The sequence below is a fragment of the Hippoglossus hippoglossus genome, chromosome 22, assembly GCF_009819705.1.
Source record: "Hippoglossus hippoglossus isolate fHipHip1 chromosome 22, fHipHip1.pri, whole genome shotgun sequence".
Classification (NCBI taxonomy): domain Eukaryota; kingdom Metazoa; phylum Chordata; class Actinopteri; order Pleuronectiformes; family Pleuronectidae; genus Hippoglossus; species Hippoglossus hippoglossus.
The window spans coordinates 16,952,344-16,961,949 of record NC_047172.1 but is presented as its reverse complement, the minus strand read 5'-3'; the positions used below and the strand labels follow the sequence as shown (position 1 = coordinate 16,961,949).

At 40.6% G+C, this 9,606-nt stretch overlaps 1 long non-coding RNA gene across 1 annotated transcript; it reads right to left on the bottom strand.

Moving 5' to 3' along the window:
* Window positions 1-521: 521 nt before the first annotated feature.
* Window positions 522-3,408, bottom strand: LOC117756575. The gene is made up of 3 exons (XR_004612820.1): window positions 3,114-3,408; window positions 2,685-2,774; window positions 522-1,331 (listed from the first exon to the last, which is right to left on the bottom strand). It is a non-coding gene; the product is annotated as an uncharacterized LOC117756575 (long non-coding RNA).
* Between the last annotated feature and the right edge of the window lie 6,198 nt (window positions 3,409-9,606).

Genomic DNA, 9,606 nt, shown 5'->3' with positions numbered 1-9,606 from the left:
CTGTCTTTGATTTTTGTATATTATACGTTAACATGCATTCCTACAAGGATTCCATTGGACTGAGTCTCATTACTCTGTGGCGAGTGCATCTGAAATGCAACCGACATCTTGCAAATGTTAACGTTTAAAAATAATCTATTGAGAAATTGAAGAAAATCGGCGGAACCGCAGAAACAAATAGCTGTTAATAGTTTTTTTTTGTCTTTAATTCATGGAGCTTTAGCACTATTTCTATATCAATATCATGCTGAATCTTTTTTTTTTTTCCCCAAAGGTGGACAAAAGAACACACGTTCAAGTACAGTACTTGTGTAAAAAAAGACTCAAGTGACCGTACAAAAGTACAGGCTGTGAAATGCACTCGAAGTATAAGAGTAAAATGTTCCCCTTTGAAGGCCATTTCTAAAATGTAACATATTAAAAATAATACTATAAGATATACACAGTGTTGCTTTAAAATACTCTAAACTACTTTGCCATGCAGACCACAGGCGCCACAGAGTAATTGTACTTACCTATGTGTAATGGCATAAGGAATGGGTGGGGGTGCGTGTTTCAGATGCTGTCATGATAGCGCTGCACTGTGAAAACAATTGCACTGCACAAAATGAATAGATGACGCGCTTACATCATAAACATGGTTAATCCACTATTGTAATTCATTCTTCTTTGCCGTCGAGACAGGGCTTGTTTGTAGTGAAATGCAAACCTTGTGGTGTAAATGCATGATGTTTTTACTTCTATGCAAATAATATCTGTCCAGATAACAGGAAGGTAAAGGTGAGTATTTTGAGAACATGACAAACTGTCAGCAGACTAATTGAACATGATCAAGATGAAGAAAAAAAGGAAGAAATGTCCAGAATCCATTTGCTGCTCGTCAAACCCGAGTGGGCAGTTTATTTTAACATGAAGAGATGATTTATGAAGACTTATGGATAAATTCTTGGGCCTTTGCGTCATCATGCAGGTGATTGTTCTGCCAAGCGACTCACGACTGCGCAAGAGTCAGCCTGCAATATGGGCCAAAGATAATGTGATGTTTGGATGTTTTAGGGTTTGTTTCCCCCTCCTACTTGGGCAGAAGGTGAGAAACCAAGCTACCAGCATTGCTTTCGTATTTGTAAGCACATTTCTCCAGGAGAGATACGAGGTGTGCAGAAGCTGGGGGTTGTTATAAATTACCTGGCGATGAAGGCGATAATCCTTGTCAAAACAGCTTCCACACTGGCATGAACAGAATCCAGATCCCCGCTCACCTTGCCCTGCAGAGCTTTGTCACATTTGATTAGATCGGGATCTGGTTGTGGTTGACTTATAGGGACAAAAGACTGCAGTCACATAGGATTATTATTAGTATGGGTATACACCGCTATACCTGCAGAGTTATGGTTTCACCTTTGGGTGGAAAAATAGCAAAATGCCACTTACAGCTAAGTTTATTTCTGATTACAAATCTATACAAATTAGTGAATAGATTAGTTTTTGGAACCAAAGTCCGGTACTGGTTCCCACACGACCGAATCACACCTGAGATTTAGGTGCCTCATTCTGGTGCTTGAGCACTCTACTGAAATAGTTGCCCTGCTTACAGGCAACATAAACATCCCCACACGTGCCTGGTTAACATTACATTTGACTCACTACATGGCTCTGGCAGCGTGTAACATTAGCCTACATTTAGTTATTCGCTCACCTCAAACGGTCGAAAGTGTGGTTGTATGTCACGGAAAAGGATTTCAACACCAGGGATTTCAACACCCGGACATGCAACAATTCAGTGTGAAGGAAGGAACATGACAGACTTAACGAAGCACTCACAGATACATTTAAAAGCACAGAGATGCTCTTGTGTAACCCGATGGACGTCCCTGGACTCGGTGGTGCGGAGACAATCGAAGAGGATATTAAAGCTGGAGTATTTTATTGTATATTCAGCAGAGAAACTGTTATTTTGTGTTAAATCATTGTCGGGTTCGGTTTAATATATTTTAAGATTTTGTTATATACATTTGTTGAGAGTTTTGCGCTTATTTATATTTGTATATTGAAGTTAAGTATACCTTACTGTTAACAGCTAATGTGTTAAATGTCAACCTCCAATTTGATACCATTGGTGGTGCCATTTTGGGTCGATTTAGCACTGGTATGCTAAACGATTCCCCCGCCCTTATTAAGATGCAAATGTGAACTTTCAAACAATGCTCTGAGAAAATAATGGGTGATCAATCTATTGTATTTAGCAGATCTTCAGACCCCACTAACAATTCCCTGGGTCAGAGCTAAAGTCCATTTATGCTCCTTTATGTTTGCCACACAAAGTGTAGTAGGGAATTGTTTGAGGATTAATTACTTTGTTGAGCACATGAACCTTGAAAGTATCAGTCAACCCAAATATCAAGGTCTAGGTTTTTCCTTAAATTTCCCAATTTCAAGCTTTTTTTTTTTCAAATAGCCAGACGTTTAACCTCGTAATGGCTGTGATAAGTTCTCTTTATCGTTCCACAGAAAATGCTTTGAGGATAAGGCTCTGTGGATAATAATTAAGATGATACAGTCAGTCGGAGCTTGCAGAGAGCAACTTCATGTTTAATTGCTTAAATCAACACGATAAGATGCTCTTTAAATGTCTGCGTGGCCCTGACAAAGCCGGCTGACATTATGAACAGGCATTCACTGTTTACTTATTCAAGGCCTCCATTACAAAGATTCAATCAGCTACAAGCACCGAGATGAAGAACAATGTGAGGGCCTCCAGGATTAGTTTGCTATATCTAAAAAAGAAAAGGAAAAAGGAAATAAATGTTTTAAGTCAGATTGGCTTAATGCGTGGGATGCTAAAGTACAATATTTAAAAAAGCAGATGAAATCTAAAGCAGTCACATCATTCCACTCGTACTCATCAGACTGCTCAGCACAAACACAATCTCATAATCATTACCATTACAGATGAAAGGGGAGGCTCAATTAGAGTGGCTCCAATTGCCGCAATTAAATAAGTGTGGTTGAATGATAATATCTTTTCCCCCCAGAAATAAAGAGAAAAAGACGGCAGCGCTGAATAATCATACAATCAAAAACAATCAAGTCGGACTTTGAAGTTGTTGCATTACCAAATCTTAGGAATACATCTGGTGCAGAAATGGTGTTTTGGGCTCAGCCGGCAGGCGCCGTTGGACCACTGCGTCGCGGGGCCACGAGGTCGGGCCTACTCGTTCCAGCAGTGTAGTGCTGCTTTACTGGGTTGCAGAAGACTCGGCAGTGAGTTCCCACCCACAGAGCGAGGCAGCAGACCGCCGGAGTCTACAGCGCCTTCGCAGCCGTCCAAGACTTGTCCCATGATCCCATCCCTGCATCAAAACCAGCTGAGTGCGAGTGTGTCGTGGTGAGCACTCGTGCTCACACATAATTTGTAGTTGCTGACTGCCGCTCTTTCAACCCATTGATCACTGTGTAAACAAACATGATATGGATGGGACAAACTGTCTCGCTCCACTCAGAGATTTTTGTTTTCGTTTTACATTTCAGCAGCCTTCTCTAAGAATTGAATTACTGATTTCAAGTTTTCCGTCACCGTCCCATCATTTAATCTGAGCTCGCACACTTTGCAGTATCAAACGCAGACTGTCCATTTCACAGCTGAGGAGCTTCTCACAGGGCAGTTTTCCAGCTGGGCTGACATCCAGTGTAGTTCCCCTTCACCCTGTGGACTTCAGGCGCACTCATGCGTGCCAAACAGAATACACCCTGATTGCTCCAGACTGGGACAGCAGATATTTCTTCAGTTGTTAGACATTACTGGAGCAAACAAACACAGCGACCAATTAACTACTTTGAATCAGGAAAAAAAATTGCTGAGGTGGACCCATCTCAATAGAGCTAATTATGGTTATGATAGTGAGCAGCTGCAGGACATGATGGAGCTCACACAGGGTGAAGGTCTGCTGAAGATATTTATTATCTTTTATTTTGTAGGGCACTTTCAGGTTGTGCCACTGTGGGAAAAAAAAAAACTATTGACCTAGACCGAAATTATAATAACTGACAATTTTATCAATGATGCTCTTAGTTTTGGATTGTGTTTATAATTGGAACTGCCAATTTCATTTCTGTTACTCAGCCTTAGTAGACACTGAAACTGACTTCAGTATGAACTAGCATCGCAACTGAAACTTAATGCTTTCTGAATCACCCACTTTGGACAAATTGCTTTATCAACCCTTTATCTTAAACTAGGAATAGCTGGCAAAAGCAGTTACACATGAAACGCAGCTATTTTAACCAGAGTACTTGAGGGACATTAAAGGACAGTTCAGAGCTTTTGAACCAACTCTGATCTCAGTTTAAAAAAAGAGAGCGAGATTAAATGTCCGATTAAGGACGATCAGAAGCTGAAGTTTATTATTCCAAAGGTTGAGTGGGTCTAATCATAGGCTCCAGTACTTAGGGATCTGCCTCTGCTACTGGGCTAAGCAGCAGTTTTCACTGTGTTTACATAAACTACCCAGTTACTTGCATAGTTTACTTTAGTACCAACATGTGGGTCATAGAGATTTAGTGTCGTAGACAATATAATTGCGTAAGATATTTCAAAATGTACTATTTGTTTAGCTTAACCGAAGCTGCAGAAATAGTCATGGTTCAAAACATGGAATGGAGGATTTGAAGACACGTACAGAGAGATATCAAAGGAAGCATAGAAAATCTAAATAGGGAGGCTATTAATGTTTAAAACTCTCTGGTGTCTTTTGAATTAGCACTTGAACTCATAAGAAGGATTCCAAAAGCTAAAATGTATTCGACATTTTGAACTGAATACTTGTGCCACTAATGCCAACAATAGGCTGTCCACACAACACACACTTTACGCTAAATGAGGTGCAGTTGTACTTTTCCTTCCAGTCCGTCTTTGGGGGTATAATCTGTCACATATTACGACCTTTAACAGAAGTGTGAAGGAAATACATGAAATTTCCTCTGGGGTATCCATGGCCGACTTAACCACAAACAGACCGTGCCCGACTTCTCACAACAGGTATTTTTGTGGAGCCAATAGCACGACGGAGAAGTGAAAGTTGAGCTTTAGTTACTTCAAATGAGAAAACGCTGTCACAGGCCTTTCATGTGCCCCCGACTCAAACGCTTTGTGTCGCCCCGCACGACGATAGCCATGAAAAACTGTTTTGATCCTGACGTCACTACGTCCTAATCTGATTGCTCTTTTTTCCCCCCACCTTGCTCCAGGGCACTTCTCCTACATCCTGTCAGGAACACAGTTCAGTTACACAAAGACACTCTTACAAAGTAGTGCACACACAGGCTCAGTAACTGTAGGTGATGCAACTAAATGTATTCAGCAATATCTACACTGGCTGCTTTTCAACTCAAAGAAAGAGATTAACAAGTAAAACAATTCCTGGGAATAACCATTCAAAACTCCGCCAGCCAGTGGAGTATTAAATGGATTAACATTGAACTGCCTGTTGAAGGAGTTTTGTCCAGTAATAACAACTTGTATCATTCAAAGACCACATAACAAGATTTTTTAAAAACAGACAGTTTTTTTACCTTAGAACTGTATTCGTTTTCTTTTTTGCCACATGGGAACAACATATATTTCTTTATTGTATACGACGAATGTATTAGCTAACAGTTGCCTATTAACACGTCCAGCACAAACAGAGCAACATTAGGCCACCTAACAACAGGAGGTCTAATATTCACTCTTCTTTGAGATTCATTTTGGTCTCCACCAACTCTTAAGGGAAATACCTGGCTCCTTAGCTGCTAAATGCTAAATCCTCCCCTATGCTGACCAGCTATTTAGCCGATACTAACTTTGTCCATCTGCTGATTGGTTCTAGACAAGTTTCATGCATTAAGAGTGAGAGTTTTTTTCACTGAGAGCACATTGATGAGAGAAGTGAGAGGGAACGAAAACAGTGAAACAAATTCGCTGAAAGAGGCTAAAACTCTATAGAACTCAGGGGAACTGCAGAACCGAGGGATATGAAACTGTGGGGTTCTCCCTACATGTGACCCTTTCATATTACATGTAGACTTTTTGACAAAATGGTAATAATACATATTAATAGTGCCAATTCAAGGCCTTAACTGTCTTTAGGACATCCAGCATTATGTGTAGCAAATGCACGGCTCAGTGTAAAGACACATTACCCAGGTCTGGGGAAATATGACATTCATATACTGTTCTTCTTTGAATAACCACATGTGACATTGTATTTCTTGAAACAAATCAGCAGGCTCAACCCAACCAAAAAATGGATCATTTTTGCAACATGCTAACATTGGGTCAGATGTTATTTGCTAACATAAGAGATAATATCTAAGCTTGGTAACAATTTAGCTCAATGATGCTCCTACATCATTTAATGATTCATTTATTTTCAGACATTTTTAACGGGAGTAGTCTTGAGAATTGGGTCTGGACTTCCTCCGCAGTTTGTCTTTCACACATTTAGGTGAGGAGTGCATGGTGCAGCAGGCAGAGGCAGGATTTAACGTGTTATTTCACCGGTGTTGGTGTCTTCTAAATGTGTTGCCCGGCTTTTTCATTCATTTTACGTCAAACATTCTAGAAGTGCCATCAACCCCCACATGCTCACGGTCAATCCAGTGGAGGATCTCCTGCTGGGTTATAACATCAACTTCTGCGGCTTTCTGCAGACACAACACTAGGGGGCCAAGTGGAGAAAGTCAGCAGAAACTCCAGAGGCTCTCACTCGGACATTTGCATTCTCACAAACTACACCTCCTCTGGAGAAACTGGGGAGGATCTACGGAGTTTAACGCATGTCTAAAAGCAGCTTATAAATCCTTTTTGTTGGTAAAATATTAGCATTCTGCCTCTAAAAACTCCAGTTACTGATTATTACGCCACATCCTCCATAGCTAGCTTTTGACTAACTATTCAGCAATTCCAGTATTGACCTATATAGTACATTTAAGATGGCACTACTGACTCATTCACATTGACTTCAAGTATTCTTAGCATCATTACATCACGTGTGTGGTACTGCGGCTCTCTCACAAGTCTGTTGTCGACCTTTATCTGAGGTTCAAAATAAATAACTCAACTAAGCAGCCCTTGAGTGTCTTATACTTCTAACAGTTTCCTGTTACATTTATACCCACTAGTTCTCATTTCGGTGTTTTTGTATTTTCCATTATTCCTAACTCACTTTCGGTGGCAAGGTACTTCCTTCCTGGCCCCGGGCGAAATGTTTCCGTATGTGCCTTGTTGCATGTCTCCAGGCTTATTTCGGAACGTGGCCCTCTCCAGTGCAGAAAATTGCATTACAGTCCTGGCAGGAAAACATTTGAAAGCCGACTGCCTTCTTGACTCTGTTTACCATTTTCGTTGCAAAAAAAAGGAAACCCAATCTTTCATACTTAATGAGGACGAATTTCATGGCAAATGCGTGATCACTTAAACAGTTCACCTCGCCTTATTCAAATCACATTTCTCCTGATAGGGACAAGTGATACCCACACATTTCAAATGTTCAGAGATGTTTTGAAGGCCACAGGCTTAACATGATATACGGTATGGTGAAGGAGGAAATAACAGGAGTGTGTTATAGCTGACATACTGAGAGCATTTTCCTTTATTAGGTTTGCTTCAGAGACAAGTACCCCGGACTGACTCTGGACTCAGCTGAACATTGAGAAATCTTTTTCTGTTGGCTCTGGTTTACTTTCACATATCCCGTCGCCACGCTAGCAAAGTGAGGTGTTTGCTAAATGTGGCCCGTCACTTCTGCGTCCTGTAGGAGCACATGGGGAGAGGAAGAAAAACTGCATCATGATCTGGTGTTCATTTGATATTTTTGAACATGGGCAGCCCACCTGGCTTTGATTTCGCAGCCTGCATGCTGGTCAGAGTTGCCTTGTTTTATTGGAAATCTTGTTCATATATTACCCGCCCAGACCTCGCCGACGTCTGACAGCTCCCATGGGGCTCATGGGTACATCCTGGAAGCCGTATACGCTGCCGTGTTCCATGGACACGGACGCTGTTTGCTAAGATGACACTTGTGAAGTTGTTCAACAATTTAGGTAGTGTTTGTGTAGCCCTGCTATTTTGTAACTCGTGGTTCCACAGAAGAGGGCAGGGTGTTGTAGTGTCATTGAACTGTGTCGAGCCGTTTGACTGTGATCCTGAAAAAGAGGTGTGGCTGCTGAGCCACACACACCAGCATGAGTGTGTTCTGTTGCAGAGGCGAGAGTGGTGCAAGAGGAATGTGCTCTACGATAGCTACTGTATGTTTGGCACAGGCTGGTTAACTTCTGCAATGGTCCCCACTGCACTGCAGGTATCATTATATAGGCTACTGACATGTGTGCTGTTTATGATGCACTGAAACGTTAGCTTCACTGCTGTAATATTGTTAAGAATTTGAAATATGATGGACTTTGTCTGTCATTACAGTCACATAATAGAATGATCATGTATTATTCTCAAACATTAATTTATTCCCTCATTTTTACATGTTACATGCCGAGGTTTGGTATCTTTTTTTCCAGTACAACATTGCGTATATGTCCAGATAATTACTGTTTCATTTTGACATAGTATAACAACGTATTGGACCCAAAACAGATGTCACCAGCATTATTGTAGACTCGGGTTAAACTTAAAATAATATAAATAAAACCTTTTTTTTAAGATTCTACAAGGAACAATGGAATGGGTGCAATCCTGGATTTTAAATGAAACTTTTACATACAGTAGAAACTCTGAATCTCACATTGGTCCCTCCCTCTGCTGCTGTGACATAACAAGAGAGTTGAGGCAGTAAATGGTTTGCAGATATATTGAAGATGACACATAGATAAAGGCCCCAAAATCCCATATGATTATGATAGTTATTAATGCATAGGGATATTTTGTTGCTCTGCAGGAGGGAGCAATAGAGTGCATCTTATTCCAGAACCATAGAACTTTAATGAGAAAAATGAAAATGATAATTGAGCACAGGATGAGTTTGGTTTACTTTATGTTCTTAGTTTACTGGGTTCCACACACAAATGGAAACGGTTGAAATTTGATATTGTTTTCAATCTTTGCAAAATGCAAAATGCTGAATTTCTAATTTATTGTATATTGTCAACAGTTGTGTTGTATCTTTTTCCCAGCGTGTTTATGCATATACAGTATAATCATCAATAGCTTTCTGCAATAGCTTATATGCATTGTGGAAAGAAAAAGAACGACCACAAAACCCGCTGTGTGATTTATCAGCCATTGCTGTGTTTGCTTTAGTTGTTTTCTTTACTGTTTTCTTTGTTTTTGCTGAGAATAAAACATACTAAATCATTTAAGGTCTCCACTCGCTCAGGGACAGCTCAAATCCATGTGCGATGCGAAACGGCAAATAACAGCCTTGGACTTAGCGGGGATAGACCCTGACACTGGGTCGCAGCTTCAAACATACCGTTCCTTTTCCTTGACATGGACTCTATCCTGATGTAAAGCTGGCATTCTGTTCTGATTTAGACTAATAATTTATTGCATCTGGCATCAGGGTCTGCACAACAAGACCAAAGGCACAGCACAGGCTTTCCAAAAGAACCTGATATTTC